This window comes from Schistocerca nitens, unplaced genomic scaffold, assembly GCF_023898315.1.
Source record: "Schistocerca nitens isolate TAMUIC-IGC-003100 unplaced genomic scaffold, iqSchNite1.1 HiC_scaffold_371, whole genome shotgun sequence".
Lineage (NCBI taxonomy): Eukaryota > Metazoa > Arthropoda > Insecta > Orthoptera > Acrididae > Schistocerca > Schistocerca nitens.
Window position 1 is genome coordinate 79,671 of NW_026045905.1, and position 14,143 is coordinate 93,813.

A 14,143-nucleotide genomic window follows, 5' to 3' on the forward strand; every position below is an offset into this window, starting at 1 on the left:
AATAGTAACGTCAAAAACGTTAATTCCTATTGCTCTGCCCGAGTCCAGTCTCTCGACATCAGTTACAGGGATCCCTTCCCGGATTAAAATTGCTGTCCCCACCTTTGTTTCGAGGGAGATGTTTAGTATTTCTACATAGCCTGCAACTTTAAGGTCAGGCATCACGACTTCTTGCAGCAAAGCAATGTCAGTTCCTGATTCGTAAAGGAAATCCTTGAGAGCAGCAATCTTCGGTTCTGACTTAATCCTGTTAATGTTTATAGTTGTTATTGTGTATGCCTGGCACATGTAGCTTCCTTATGAAAATAAGGACAAAAAAATCCCTACTGTCAGAGAAAAGGAACAATCACTCCCGGAGGTAATAGAAGAAAAAGAAGAAAGAAAAAAAAACTATACTAAAAACAGGCAACTACGAAGTTGGCATATTGGTAATTCCGTTGTCACCGAAATTGTGCAGGAACATGGTGGCATTGAGCAGTATCATTTCTCGAGTGAGACTTGGCTGTGTCAGTTCAACGACGGATTCTTTACCAGGTCAGACTTATCTTTACAGTGGGGTTTTGCACCATCAAGTTTCTTTGAGTTTTTCTCGGGGGATACTTCAGAAATTATTTCATATGATACGTTTTTGGCTTTCACATCCTCTTTTCCGAGTTTTTGTTTATCGGCGTTACGAGATGCTTTGAGATTCGGTTGAGGTTTTATCCTGCGTCTTTGAACCTCTGCAGTGGCAGTGTGTGACCGCGAGTGATCCGCATCTTGCGTCGATTGGGCGGAGGTGGCCTCGACACAGTCCTGTTTGTTAAGTCTAGTTCCAGTTTCAGTTCCTTCCGCGACCTCTATCGGTGCAACGGGAAGGGAGTGCGGTGGGTCTGTAGATTCGCAGGGCTGAGTCCGATCCATCGCTTTCTGTTCTTCAGAACTCGACTCCTGTGTCGCCGTGATCGGAGCCAGTGTTTTCGCGTCCATGTGTTCTAACGCTGTGGCAGCAGCAGCTGGCGGCGGGAGGGCCTCTGCTGCTGGCGTCACTGCCACATGTTTACTGTTTACGTCCTCACCCGCACCCTCACTGCATTGCTTTTGTTTACGGTTGGACTGCGATGTATCATCGTCTGAACAGTCTTCAGTTGTGTCTAAAGGTCTCTTTTTAGTTTGCAGATCGCATTCGTGGGTAGAAGAACTGCGATCGGTAATTACATGCAAGGGAGGAAAATCAGCGACATTTACGGCAGTTACATCAGAAGTACTAGCTCCATCATTACTGGCCGGGGGAGGTTGATGAATGTTAGGCAGGACATCATTAAGCGTTAGACGCTGACGCTGCGTAAGGCTATTTTTAAGGACATAGACACGGCGAGGACAGTCTTGACGGAAATGACCCGTTTCATTACAAATATTACATGTCTGGACCTGCCCTGAATATACGATATGCGCTTTATGACCAGCAATAGAAAGAAAAGATGGTATATTGGCTTTAACTTCCATTTCTACCGATCGTATGCCATTGAAACACTGTAATTTATACAATTTGGACCACCTTTCGTTGACAATGGACTGGATCTCCCCGTATTTCGAAAGCGCCTCTTTAATCAGCTGATTATCTACTTCAATAGGAATATTTAGCACTCGTACAGTTTTATACGTGATATCCGCTCTCCGAATCGAAACACTACTTTTAGACCCATCTCTATGCACAAATTCAGCAACACTACCCCACCTCAACAACAGCTTCTCAACATCCACAGGATTAAAAAATTTGACAAAGACACAGTATTTGTCAGCATCTAATTGGGTGGTATGTACGGAATCAGAACTTACTCCAATGACGTCGGTCAGCCAGTCATGGATTTCCAAAGCCGTAGGTTGCACTGCACGTGTTTCCTTCTCGAAAGAGAAAACCAGGGTATTCTTCCGGACAATTCCAGCCATTTTTCTTCAGTTACGAGGAGATCCCGGTAATAAACCGAAATTCCTCCAAAACACAACCGTAAGAACGGACGAGAGCACACAGAAACTTAGCACAATAACACCAGACACGTAGAAACACAGAAATTTACAAACAGCGACAAACTAAAGCTCAGGACTTGGCGTCACCACTACGTACACGGAGCAGCAGCGGACACGTCCTAACGCGCAGACAGCTAGAGCCGGAATACGCTGAGCTACGCCCCCAAGCGCAACAAAGCTGCGCTGTTTTCCATTCTTTGCTACTCTGATGTGCACGGACCTGATGGTTGGTTGGTTTGTAGGGGTGAAGGGACCAGTGTACAAAGGCGCGGTCAAGTTCATATACACAAGAGTTCCAAGTAGTTTCGATGCTCTGGTATTACGACTACAAATTACGTCTGTATTTAACGTCTTAAATTGAAAGGACAGTCGACTGATGACCACAGCAGTTGAGTCCCATAGTGCTCAGAGCCATTTTTTGAAAGGACAGTCACAAACCTTGTCGACAATCACACCGCGCCTGAGGTAACAAGCACATCTGAAGCCCAATTGTGCACTCGACTGTTCATGCCAACTCACTGCCTCGCACTTTACTACTGTGTACCACTCTTGTCGTCCAACTGCAAAACACTGGGCCACAACACGTTTCCGCGTCTCCATTGCACTGCGCAAACTACGAAACGCTCCCCAAACATGGCACTCACCCATGCAGACGACTTTTCCGACCTTCCACGACGCTCACGCAACGCTCACGCTAGTGAAAGCCTTATTTAGAGCTTGACGTCGCGCCCAAGCGAGTGAGCACATTTCGCCTACGGCTTAGGCCGCCCACCTAGTGTGGCTGCTCGGTGTCTGCAGGCAGCGAGGGGCTGCAAGCTTCCCGTGTTCGCGCCTGTGTCACCTCTGCTTGCTTGTCAGAGACAGAGTATCGCAAAACATACAACTCACTCCATGAATTGATTGCTACGGCATCTGTCATCAGCAGTCACAACTAGCAACACCAGTAGCAGCCGACTGCACGTAAAGAATGGGAATGTGCAGTGGGATTTTTGTGAACTCGGCGCAAGGCAGATCTTTCCGACATAGGTTTGAGAATCTTAAGGGCAGACTTGTACTGTTTCTAAATTCAGTGTAGCGGTGGGAGGAGGGTGCTTCCTGCGCGTAACATCACGCTTGCCAGTTGTGGCTGCTAATCGTTCGCTCGTATCTGCCTTGACACATTCGCTGGCTGTGAATTATCCCACTTGCGTGGCAGTGTGCGCATGTAGGTGTGTTAAAAATTCTGGAGGCGCTGGGTATCGATCCCAGTACCTCTCGCATGCTAAGCGAGCGCTCTACCATCTGAGCTACGCCCCCTGATGACAAATAGTGCTACATACAACCATATCAATATCACAGACCCCTTGCACTCCCATTATTCCGCAGACAAACACTATTCTCAATGTGTCCGTGAGGGTGTCTTTCAGGTTTCCTGCATTCTGTATCGAATCGTAGTTGGCCAAAATTAAAGTGGCGCGCACAACGTCGAAAATAGCGTTCGGCCACCGCTCTGAGTAAGACGAACGTGTTGTCCACTCTCTAGACTTCTTTGAGGTTAGGCCGTTATACCTAAGACAGATTTGCACTCGATGACACCTCGACAACAGCCGGTCCTCACATTTACGTCTTGCTCTCCTTACGTCAGTATACATCACATGAGCTGTGACGCTGGCTTTGCAACATCTTGCGTGTCTTTAGGCTCGCCGCGACCAACACTTACCATGCACTGTCCACAAAACATGGAGGCGCCGGGGCTTGAACCCGGGACCTTTCACATGCAAAGCGAACGCTCTACCAACTGAGCTACGCCCCCAAGGGCAACAAAGCTGCGCTGTTTTCCATTCTTTGCTACTCTGATGTGCACGGACCTGATGGTTGGTTGGTTTGTAGGGGTGAAGGGACCAGTGTACAAAGGCGCGGTCAAGTTCATATACACAAGAGTTCCAAGTAGTTTCGATGCTCTGGTATTACGACTACAAATTACGTCTGTATTTAACGTCTTAAATTGAAAGGACAGTCGACTGATGACCACAGCAGTTGAGTCCCATAGTGCTCAGAGCCATTTTTTGAAAGGACAGTCACAAACCTTGTCGACAATCACACCGCGCCTGAGGTAACAAGCACATCTGAAGCCCAATTGTGCACTCGACTGTTCATGCCAACTCACTGCCTCGCACTTTACTACTGTGTACCACTCTTGTCGTCCAACTGCAAAACACTGGGCCACAACACGTTTCCGCGTCTCCATTGCACTGCGCAAACTACGAAACGCTCCCCAAACATGGCACTCACCCATGCAGACGACTTTTCCGACTTTCCACGACGCTCACGCTAGTGAAAGCCTTATTTAGAGCTTGACGTCGCGCCCAAGCGAGTGAGCACATTTCGCCTACGGCTTAGGCCGCCCACCTAGTGTGGCTGCTCGGTGTCTGCAGGCAGCGAGGGGCTGCAAGCTTCCCGTGTTCGCGCCTGTGTCACCTCTGCTTGCTTGTCAGAGACAGAGTATCGCAAAACATACAACTCACTCCATGAATTGATTGCTACGGCATCTGTCATCAGCAGTCACAACTAGCAACACCAGTAGCAGCCGACTGCACGTAAAGAATGGGAATGTGCAGTGGGATTTTTGTGAACTCGGCGCAAGGCAGATCTTTCCGACATAGGTTTGAGAATCTTAAGGGCAGACTTGTACTGTTTCTAAATTCAGTGTAGCGGTGGGAGGAGGGTGCTTCCTGCGCGTAACATCACGCTTGCCAGTTGTGGCTGCTAATCGTTCGCTCGTATCTGCCTTGACACATTCGCTGGCTGTGAATTATCCCACTTGCGTGGCAGTGTGCGCATGTAGGTGTGTTAAAAATTCTGGAGGCGCTGGGTATCGATCCCAGTACCTCTCGCATGCTAAGCGAGCGCTCTACCATCTGAGCTACGCCCCCTGATGACAAATAGTGCTACATACAACCATATCAATATCACAGACCCCTTGCACTCCCATTATTCCGCAGACAAACACTATTCTCAATGTGTCCGTGAGGGTGTCTTTCAGGTTTCCTGCATTCTGTATCGAATCGTAGTTGGCCAAAATTAAAGTGGCGCGCACAACGTCGAAAATAGCGTTCGGCCACCGCTCTGAGTAAGACGAACGTGTTGTCCACTCTCTAGACTTCTTTGAGGTTAGGCCGTTATACCTAAGACAGATTTGCACTCGATGACACCTCGACAACAGCCGGTCCTCACATTTACGTCTTGCTCTCCTTACGTCAGTATACATCACATGAGCTGTGACGCTGGCTTTGCAACATCTTGCGTGTCTTTAGGCTCGCCGCGACCAACACTTACCATGCACTGTCCACAAAACATGGAGGCGCCGGGGCTTGAACCCGGGACCTTTCACATGCAAAGCGAACGCTCTACCAACTGAGCTACGCCCCCAAGCGCAACAAAGCTGCGCTGTTTTCCATTCTTTGCTACTCTGATGTGCACGGACCTGATGGTTGGTTGGTTTGTAGGGGTGAAGGGACCAGTGTACAAAGGCGCGGTCAAGTTCATATACACAAGAGTTCCAAGTAGTTTCGATGCTCTGGTATTACGACTACAAATTACGTCTGTATTTAACGTCTTAAATTGAAAGGACAGTCGACTGATGACCACAGCAGTTGAGTCCCATAGTGCTCAGAGCCATTTTTTGAAAGGACAGTCACAAACCTTGTCGACAATCACACCGCGCCTGAGGTAACAAGCACATCTGAAGCCCAATTGTGCACTCGACTGTTCATGCCAACTCACTGCCTCGCACTTTACTACTGTGTACCACTCTTGTCGTCCAACTGCAAAACACTGGGCCACAACACGTTTCCGCGTCTCCATTGCACTGCGCAAACTACGAAACGCTCCCCAAACATGGCACTCACCCATGCAGACGACTTTTCCGACCTTCCACGACGCTCACGCAACGCTCACGCTAGTGAAAGCCTTATTTAGAGCTTGACGTCGCGCCCAAGCGAGTGAGCACATTTCGCCTACGGCTTAGGCCGCCCACCTAGTGTGGCTGCTCGGTGTCTGCAGGCAGCGAGGGGCTGCAAGCTTCCCGTGTTCGCGCCTGTGTCACCTCTGCTTGCTTGTCAGAGACAGAGTATCGCAAAACATACAACTCACTCCATGAATTGATTGCTACGGCATCTGTCATCAGCAGTCACAACTAGCAACACCAGTAGCAGCCGACTGCACGTAAAGAATGGGAATGTGCAGTGGGATTTTTGTGAACTCGGCGCAAGGCAGATCTTTCCGACATAGGTTTGAGAATCTTAAGGGCAGACTTGTACTGTTTCTAAATTCAGTGTAGCGGTGGGAGGAGGGTGCTTCCTGCGCGTAACATCACGCTTGCCAGTTGTGGCTGCTAATCGTTCGCTCGTATCTGCCTTGACACATTCGCTGGCTGTGAATTATCCCACTTGCGTGGCAGTGTGCGCATGTAGGTGTGTTAAAAATTCTGGAGGCGCTGGGTATCGATCCCAGTACCTCTCGCATGCTAAGCGAGCGCTCTACCATCTGAGCTACGCCCCCTGATGACAAATAGTGCTACATACAACCATATCAATATCACAGACCCCTTGCACTCCCATTATTCCGCAGACAAACACTATTCTCAATGTGTCCGTGAGGGTGTCTTTCAGGTTTCCTGCATTCTGTATCGAATCGTAGTTGGCCAAAATTAAAGTGGCGCGCACAACGTCGAAAATAGCGTTCGGCCACCGCTCTGAGTAAGACGAACGTGTTGTCCACTCTCTAGACTTCTTTGAGGTTAGGCCGTTATACCTAAGACAGATTTGCACTCGATGACACCTCGACAACAGCCGGTCCTCACATTTACGTCTTGCTCTCCTTACGTCAGTATACATCACATGAGCTGTGACGCTGGCTTTGCAACATCTTGCGTGTCTTTAGGCTCGCCGCGACCAACACTTACCATGCACTGTCCACAAAACATGGAGGCGCCGGGGCTTGAACCCGGGACCTTTCACATGCAAAGCGAACGCTCTACCAACTGAGCTACGCCCCCAAGGGCAACAAAGCTGCGCTGTTTTCCATTCTTTGCTACTCTGATGTGCACGGACCTGATGGTTGGTTGGTTTGTAGGGGTGAAGGGACCAGTGTACAAAGGCGCGGTCAAGTTCATATACACAAGAGTTCCAAGTAGTTTCGATGCTCTGGTATTACGACTACAAATTACGTCTGTATTTAACGTCTTAAATTGAAAGGACAGTCGACTGATGACCACAGCAGTTGAGTCCCATAGTGCTCAGAGCCATTTTTTGAAAGGACAGTCACAAACCTTGTCGACAATCACACCGCGCCTGAGGTAACAAGCACATCTGAAGCCCAATTGTGCACTCGACTGTTCATGCCAACTCACTGCCTCGCACTTTACTACTGTGTACCACTCTTGTCGTCCAACTGCAAAACACTGGGCCACAACACGTTTCCGCGTCTCCATTGCACTGCGCAAACTACGAAACGCTCCCCAAACATGGCACTCACCCATGCAGACGACTTTTCCGACTTTCCACGACGCTCACGCTAGTGAAAGCCTTATTTAGAGCTTGACGTCGCGCCCAAGCGAGTGAGCACATTTCGCCTACGGCTTAGGCCGCCCACCTAGTGTGGCTGCTCGGTGTCTGCAGGCAGCGAGGGGCTGCAAGCTTCCCGTGTTCGCGCCTTTGTCACCTCTGCTTGCTTGTCAGAGACAGAGTATCGCAAAACATACAACTCACTCCATGAATTGATTGCTACGGCATCTGTCATCAGCAGTCACAACTAGCAACACCAGTAGCAGCCGACTGCACGTAAAGAATGGGAATGTGCAGTGGGATTTTTGTGAACTCGGCGCAAGGCAGATCTTTCCGACATAGGTTTGAGAATCTTAAGGGCAGACTTGTACTGTTTCTAAATTCAGTGTAGCGGTGGGAGGAGGGTGCTTCCTGCGCGTAACATCACGCTTGCCAGTTGTGGCTGCTAATCGTTCGCTCGTATCTGCCTTGACACATTCGCTGGCTGTGAATTATCCCACTTGCGTGGCAGTGTGCGCATGTAGGTGTGTTAAAAATTCTGGAGGCGCTGGGTATCGATCCCAGTACCTCTCGCATGCTAAGCGAGCGCTCTACCATCTGAGCTACGCCCCCTGATGACAAATAGTGCTACATACAACCATATCAATATCACAGACCCCTTGCACTCCCATTATTCCGCAGACAAACACTATTCTCAATGTGTCCGTGAGGGTGTCTTTCAGGTTTCCTGCATTCTGTATCGAATCGTAGTTGGCCAAAATTAAAGTGGCGCGCACAACGTCGAAAATAGCGTTCGGCCACCGCTCTGAGTAAGACGAACGTGTTGTCCACTCTCTAGACTTCTTTGAGGTTAGGCCGTTATACCTAAGACAGATTTGCACTCGATGACACCTCGACAACAGCCGGTCCTCACATTTACGTCTTGCTCTCCTTACGTCAGTATACATCACATGAGCTGTGACGCTGGCTTTGCAACATCTTGCGTGTCTTTAGGCTCGCCGCGACCAACACTTACCATGCACTGTCCACAAAACATGGAGGCGCCGGGGCTTGAACCCGGGACCTTTCACATGCAAAGCGAACGCTCTACCAACTGAGCTACGCCCCCAAGGGCAACAAAGCTGCGCTGTTTTCCATTCTTTGCTACTCTGATGTGCACGGACCTGATGGTTGGTTGGTTTGTAGGGGTGAAGGGACCAGTGTACAAAGGCGCGGTCAAGTTCATATACACAAGAGTTCCAAGTAGTTTCGATGCTCTGGTATTACGACTACAAATTACGTCTGTATTTAACGTCTTAAATTGAAAGGACAGTCGACTGATGACCACAGCAGTTGAGTCCCATAGTGCTCAGAGCCATTTTTTGAAAGGACAGTCACAAACCTTGTCGACAATCACACCGCGCCTGAGGTAACAAGCACATCTGAAGCCCAATTGTGCACTCGACTGTTCATGCCAACTCACTGCCTCGCACTTTACTACTGTGTACCACTCTTGTCGTCCAACTGCAAAACACTGGGCCACAACACGTTTCCGCGTCTCCATTGCACTGCGCAAACTACGAAACGCTCCCCAAACATGGCACTCACCCATGCAGACGACTTTTCCGACCTTCCACGACGCTCACGCAACGCTCACGCTAGTGAAAGCCTTATTTAGAGCTTGACGTCGCGCCCAAGCGAGTGAGCACATTTCGCCTACGGCTTAGGCCGCCCACCTAGTGTGGCTGCTCGGTGTCTGCAGGCAGCGAGGGGCTGCAAGCTTCCCGTGTTCGCGCCTGTGTCACCTCTGCTTGCTTGTCAGAGACAGAGTATCGCAAAACATACAACTCACTCCATGAATTGATTGCTACGGCATCTGTCATCAGCAGTCACAACTAGCAACACCAGTAGCAGCCGACTGCACGTAAAGAATGGGAATGTGCAGTGGGATTTTTGTGAACTCGGCGCAAGGCAGATCTTTCCGACATAGGTTTGAGAATCTTAAGGGCAGACTTGTACTGTTTCTAAATTCAGTGTAGCGGTGGGAGGAGGGTGCTTCCTGCGCGTAACATCACGCTTGCCAGTTGTGGCTGCTAATCGTTCGCTCGTATCTGCCTTGACACATTCGCTGGCTGTGAATTATCCCACTTGCGTGGCAGTGTGCGCATGTAGGTGTGTTAAAAATTCTGGAGGCGCTGGGTATCGATCCCAGTACCTCTCGCATGCTAAGCGAGCGCTCTACCATCTGAGCTACGCCCCCTGATGACAAATAGTGCTACATACAACCATATCAATATCACAGACCCCTTGCACTCCCATTATTCCGCAGACAAACACTATTCTCAATGTGTCCGTGAGGGTGTCTTTCAGGTTTCCTGCATTCTGTATCGAATCGTAGTTGGCCAAAATTAAAGTGGCGCGCACAACGTCGAAAATAGCGTTCGGCCACCGCTCTGAGTAAGACGAACGTGTTGTCCACTCTCTAGACTTCTTTGAGGTTAGGCCGTTATACCTAAGACAGATTTGCACTCGATGACACCTCGACAACAGCCGGTCCTCACATTTACGTCTTGCTCTCCTTACGTCAGTATACATCACATGAGCTGTGACGCTGGCTTTGCAACATCTTGCGTGTCTTTAGGCTCGCCGCGACCAACACTTACCATGCACTGTCCACAAAACATGGAGGCGCCGGGGCTTGAACCCGGGACCTTTCACATGCAAAGCGAACGCTCTACCAACTGAGCTACGCCCCCAAGGGCAACAAAGCTGCGCTGTTTTCCATTCTTTGCTACTCTGATGTGCACGGACCTGATGGTTGGTTGGTTTGTAGGGGTGAAGGGACCAGTGTACAAAGGCGCGGTCAAGTTCATATACACAAGAGTTCCAAGTAGTTTCGATGCTCTGGTATTACGACTACAAATTACGTCTGTATTTAACGTCTTAAATTGAAAGGACAGTCGACTGATGACCACAGCAGTTGAGTCCCATAGTGCTCAGAGCCATTTTTTGAAAGGACAGTCACAAACCTTGTCGACAATCACACCGCGCCTGAGGTAACAAGCACATCTGAAGCCCAATTGTGCACTCGACTGTTCATGCCAACTCACTGCCTCGCACTTTACTACTGTGTACCACTCTTGTCGTCCAACTGCAAAACACTGGGCCACAACACGTTTCCGCGTCTCCATTGCACTGCGCAAACTACGAAACGCTCCCCAAACATGGCACTCACCCATGCAGACGACTTTTCCGACCTTCCACGACGCTCACGCAACGCTCACGCTAGTGAAAGCCTTATTTAGAGCTTGACGTCGCGCCCAAGCGAGTGAGCACATTTCGCCTACGGCTTAGGCCGCCCACCTAGTGTGGCTGCTCGGTGTCTGCAGGCAGCGAGGGGCTGCAAGCTTCCCGTGTTCGCGCCTGTGTCACCTCTGCTTGCTTGTCAGAGACAGAGTATCGCAAAACATACAACTCACTCCATGAATTGATTGCTACGGCATCTGTCATCAGCAGTCACAACTAGCAACACCAGTAGCAGCCGACTGCACGTAAAGAATGGGAATGTGCAGTGGGATTTTTGTGAACTCGGCGCAAGGCAGATCTTTCCGACATAGGTTTGAGAATCTTAAGGGCAGACTTGTACTGTTTCTAAATTCAGTGTAGCGGTGGGAGGAGGGTGCTTCCTGCGCGTAACATCACGCTTGCCAGTTGTGGCTGCTAATCGTTCGCTCGTATCTGCCTTGACACATTCGCTGGCTGTGAATTATCCCACTTGCGTGGCAGTGTGCGCATGTAGGTGTGTTAAAAATTCTGGAGGCGCTGGGTATCGATCCCAGTACCTCTCGCATGCTAAGCGAGCGCTCTACCATCTGAGCTACGCCCCCTGATGACAAATAGTGCTACATACAACCATATCAATATCACAGACCCCTTGCACTCCCATTATTCCGCAGACAAACACTATTCTCAATGTGTCCGTGAGGGTGTCTTTCAGGTTTCCTGCATTCTGTATCGAATCGTAGTTGGCCAAAATTAAAGTGGCGCGCACAACGTCGAAAATAGCGTTCGGCCACCGCTCTGAGTAAGACGAACGTGTTGTCCACTCTCTAGACTTCTTTGAGGTTAGGCCGTTATACCTAAGACAGATTTGCACTCGATGACACCTCGACAACAGCCGGTCCTCACATTTACGTCTTGCTCTCCTTACGTCAGTATACATCACATGAGCTGTGACGCTGGCTTTGCAACATCTTGCGTGTCTTTAGGCTCGCCGCGACCAACACTTACCATGCACTGTCCACAAAACATGGAGGCGCCGGGGCTTGAACCCGGGACCTTTCACATGCAAAGCGAACGCTCTACCAACTGAGCTACGCCCCCAAGCGCAACAAAGCTGCGCTGTTTTCCATTCTTTGCTACTCTGATGTGCACGGACCTGATGGTTGGTTGGTTTGTAGGGGTGAAGGGACCAGTGTACAAAGGCGCGGTCAAGTTCATATACACAAGAGTTCCAAGTAGTTTCGATGCTCTGGTATTACGACTACAAATTACGTCTGTATTTAACGTCTTAAATTGAAAGGACAGTCGACTGATGACCACAGCAGTTGAGTCCCATAGTGCTCAGAGCCATTTTTTGAAAGGACAGTCACAAACCTTGTCGACAATCACACCGCGCCTGAGGTAACAAGCACATCTGAAGCCCAATTGTGCACTCGACTGTTCATGCCAACTCACTGCCTCGCACTTTACTACTGTGTACCACTCTTGTCGTCCAACTGCAAAACACTGGGCCACAACACGTTTCCGCGTCTCCATTGCACTGCGCAAACTACGAAACGCTCCCCAAACATGGCACTCACCCATGCAGACGACTTTTCCGACTTTCCACGACGCTCACGCAACGCTCACGCTAGTGAAAGCCTTATTTAGAGCTTGACGTCGCGCCCAAGCGAGTGAGCACATTTCGCCTACGGCTTAGGCCGCCCACCTAGTGTGGCTGCTCGGTGTCTGCAGGCAGCGAGGGGCTGCAAGCTTCCCGTGTTCGCGCCTGTGTCACCTCTGCTTGCTTGTCAGAGACAGAGTATCGCAAAACATACAACTCACTCCATGAATTGATTGCTACGGCATCTGTCATCAGCAGTCACAACTAGCAACACCAGTAGCAGCCGACTGCACGTAAAGAATGGGAATGTGCAGTGGGATTTTTGTGAACTCGGCGCAAGGCAGATCTTTCCGACATAGGTTTGAGAATCTTAAGGGCAGACTTGTACTGTTTCTAAATTCAGTGTAGCGGTGGGAGGAGGGTGCTTCCTGCGCGTAACATCACGCTTGCCAGTTGTGGCTGCTAATCGTTCGCTCGTATCTGCCTTGACACATTCGCTGGCTGTGAATTATCCCACTTGCGTGGCAGTGTGCGCATGTAGGTGTGTTAAAAATTCTGGAGGCGCTGGGTATCGATCCCAGTACCTCTCGCATGCTAAGCGAGCGCTCTACCATCTGAGCTACGCCCCCTGATGACAAATAGTGCTACATACAACCATATCAATATCACAGACCCCTTGCACTCCCATTATTCCGCAGACAAACACTATTCTCAATGTGTCCGTGAGGGTGTCTTTCAGGTTTCCTGCATTCTGTATCGAATCGTAGTTGGCCAAAATTAAAGTGGCGCGCACAACGTCGAAAATAGCGTTCGGCCACCGCTCTGAGTAAGACGAACGTGTTGTCCACTCTCTAGACTTCTTTGAGGTTAGGCCGTTATACCTAAGACAGATTTGCACTCGATGACACCTCGACAACAGCCGGTCCTCACATTTACGTCTTGCTCTCCTTACGTCAGTATACATCACATGAGCTGTGACGCTGGCTTTGCAACATCTTGCGTGTCTTTAGGCTCGCCGCGACCAACACTTACCATGCACTGTCCACAAAACATGGAGGCGCCGGGGCTTGAACCCGGGACCTTTCACATGCAAAGCGAACGCTCTACCAACTGAGCTACGCCCCCAAGGGCAACAAAGCTGCGCTGTTTTCCATTCTTTGCTACTCTGATGTGCACGGACCTGATGGTTGGTTGGTTTGTAGGGGTGAAGGGACCAGTGTACAAAGGCGCGGTCAAGTTCATATACACAAGAGTTCCAAGTAGTTTCGATGCTCTGGTATTACGACTACAAATTACGTCTGTATTTAACGTCTTAAATTGAAAGGACAGTCGACTGATGACCACAGCAGTTGAGTCCCATAGTGCTCAGAGCCATTTTTTGAAAGGACAGTCACAAACCTTGTCGACAATCACACCGCGCCTGAGGTAACAAGCACATCTGAAGCCCAATTGTGCACTCGACTGTTCATGCCAACTCACTGCCTCGCACTTTACTACTGTGTACCACTCTTGTCGTCCAACTGCAAAACACTGGGCCACAACACGTTTCCGCGTCTCCATTGCACTGCGCAAACTACGAAACGCTCCCCAAACATGGCACTCACCCATGCAGACGACTTTTCCGACCTTCCACGACGCTCACGCAACGCTCACGCTAGTGAAAGCCTTATTTAGAGCTTGACGTCGCGCCCAAGCGAGTGAGCACATTTCGCCTACGGCTTAGGCCGCC

At 49.8% G+C, this 14,143-nt stretch overlaps 14 non-coding genes across 14 annotated transcripts; all 14 read right to left on the minus strand.

Annotated features, from left to right (window-relative positions):
* Positions 1-3,230: 3,230 nt before the first annotated feature.
* Trnaa-agc (transfer RNA alanine (anticodon AGC)) lies at positions 3,231-3,303 on the minus strand. The gene has a single exon. It is a non-coding gene; the product is annotated as a tRNA-Ala (tRNA).
* Positions 3,304-3,726: 423 nt separating this feature from the next.
* On the minus strand, positions 3,727-3,799 carry Trnaa-ugc (transfer RNA alanine (anticodon UGC)). The gene has a single exon. It is a non-coding gene; the product is annotated as a tRNA-Ala (tRNA).
* A 1,047-nt stretch (positions 3,800-4,846) lies between these two features.
* Positions 4,847-4,919, minus strand: Trnaa-agc (transfer RNA alanine (anticodon AGC)). Its single transcript has one exon. It is a non-coding gene; the product is annotated as a tRNA-Ala (tRNA).
* Positions 4,920-5,342: 423 nt separating this feature from the next.
* Trnaa-ugc (transfer RNA alanine (anticodon UGC)) lies at positions 5,343-5,415 on the minus strand. Its single transcript has one exon. It is a non-coding gene; the product is annotated as a tRNA-Ala (tRNA).
* A 1,058-nt stretch (positions 5,416-6,473) lies between these two features.
* On the minus strand, positions 6,474-6,546 carry Trnaa-agc (transfer RNA alanine (anticodon AGC)). Its single transcript has one exon. It is a non-coding gene; the product is annotated as a tRNA-Ala (tRNA).
* A 423-nt stretch (positions 6,547-6,969) lies between these two features.
* Trnaa-ugc (transfer RNA alanine (anticodon UGC)) lies at positions 6,970-7,042 on the minus strand. Its single transcript has one exon. It is a non-coding gene; the product is annotated as a tRNA-Ala (tRNA).
* Positions 7,043-8,089: 1,047 nt separating this feature from the next.
* Positions 8,090-8,162, minus strand: Trnaa-agc (transfer RNA alanine (anticodon AGC)). Its single transcript has one exon. It is a non-coding gene; the product is annotated as a tRNA-Ala (tRNA).
* A 423-nt stretch (positions 8,163-8,585) lies between these two features.
* On the minus strand, positions 8,586-8,658 carry Trnaa-ugc (transfer RNA alanine (anticodon UGC)). The gene has a single exon. It is a non-coding gene; the product is annotated as a tRNA-Ala (tRNA).
* Positions 8,659-9,716: 1,058 nt separating this feature from the next.
* Positions 9,717-9,789, minus strand: Trnaa-agc (transfer RNA alanine (anticodon AGC)). The gene has a single exon. It is a non-coding gene; the product is annotated as a tRNA-Ala (tRNA).
* A 423-nt stretch (positions 9,790-10,212) lies between these two features.
* Trnaa-ugc (transfer RNA alanine (anticodon UGC)) lies at positions 10,213-10,285 on the minus strand. The gene has a single exon. It is a non-coding gene; the product is annotated as a tRNA-Ala (tRNA).
* A 1,058-nt stretch (positions 10,286-11,343) lies between these two features.
* Trnaa-agc (transfer RNA alanine (anticodon AGC)) lies at positions 11,344-11,416 on the minus strand. The gene has a single exon. It is a non-coding gene; the product is annotated as a tRNA-Ala (tRNA).
* Positions 11,417-11,839: 423 nt separating this feature from the next.
* Positions 11,840-11,912, minus strand: Trnaa-ugc (transfer RNA alanine (anticodon UGC)). Its single transcript has one exon. It is a non-coding gene; the product is annotated as a tRNA-Ala (tRNA).
* Positions 11,913-12,970: 1,058 nt separating this feature from the next.
* On the minus strand, positions 12,971-13,043 carry Trnaa-agc (transfer RNA alanine (anticodon AGC)). Its single transcript has one exon. It is a non-coding gene; the product is annotated as a tRNA-Ala (tRNA).
* Positions 13,044-13,466: 423 nt separating this feature from the next.
* Trnaa-ugc (transfer RNA alanine (anticodon UGC)) lies at positions 13,467-13,539 on the minus strand. The gene has a single exon. It is a non-coding gene; the product is annotated as a tRNA-Ala (tRNA).
* Positions 13,540-14,143: the final 604 nt, after the last annotated feature.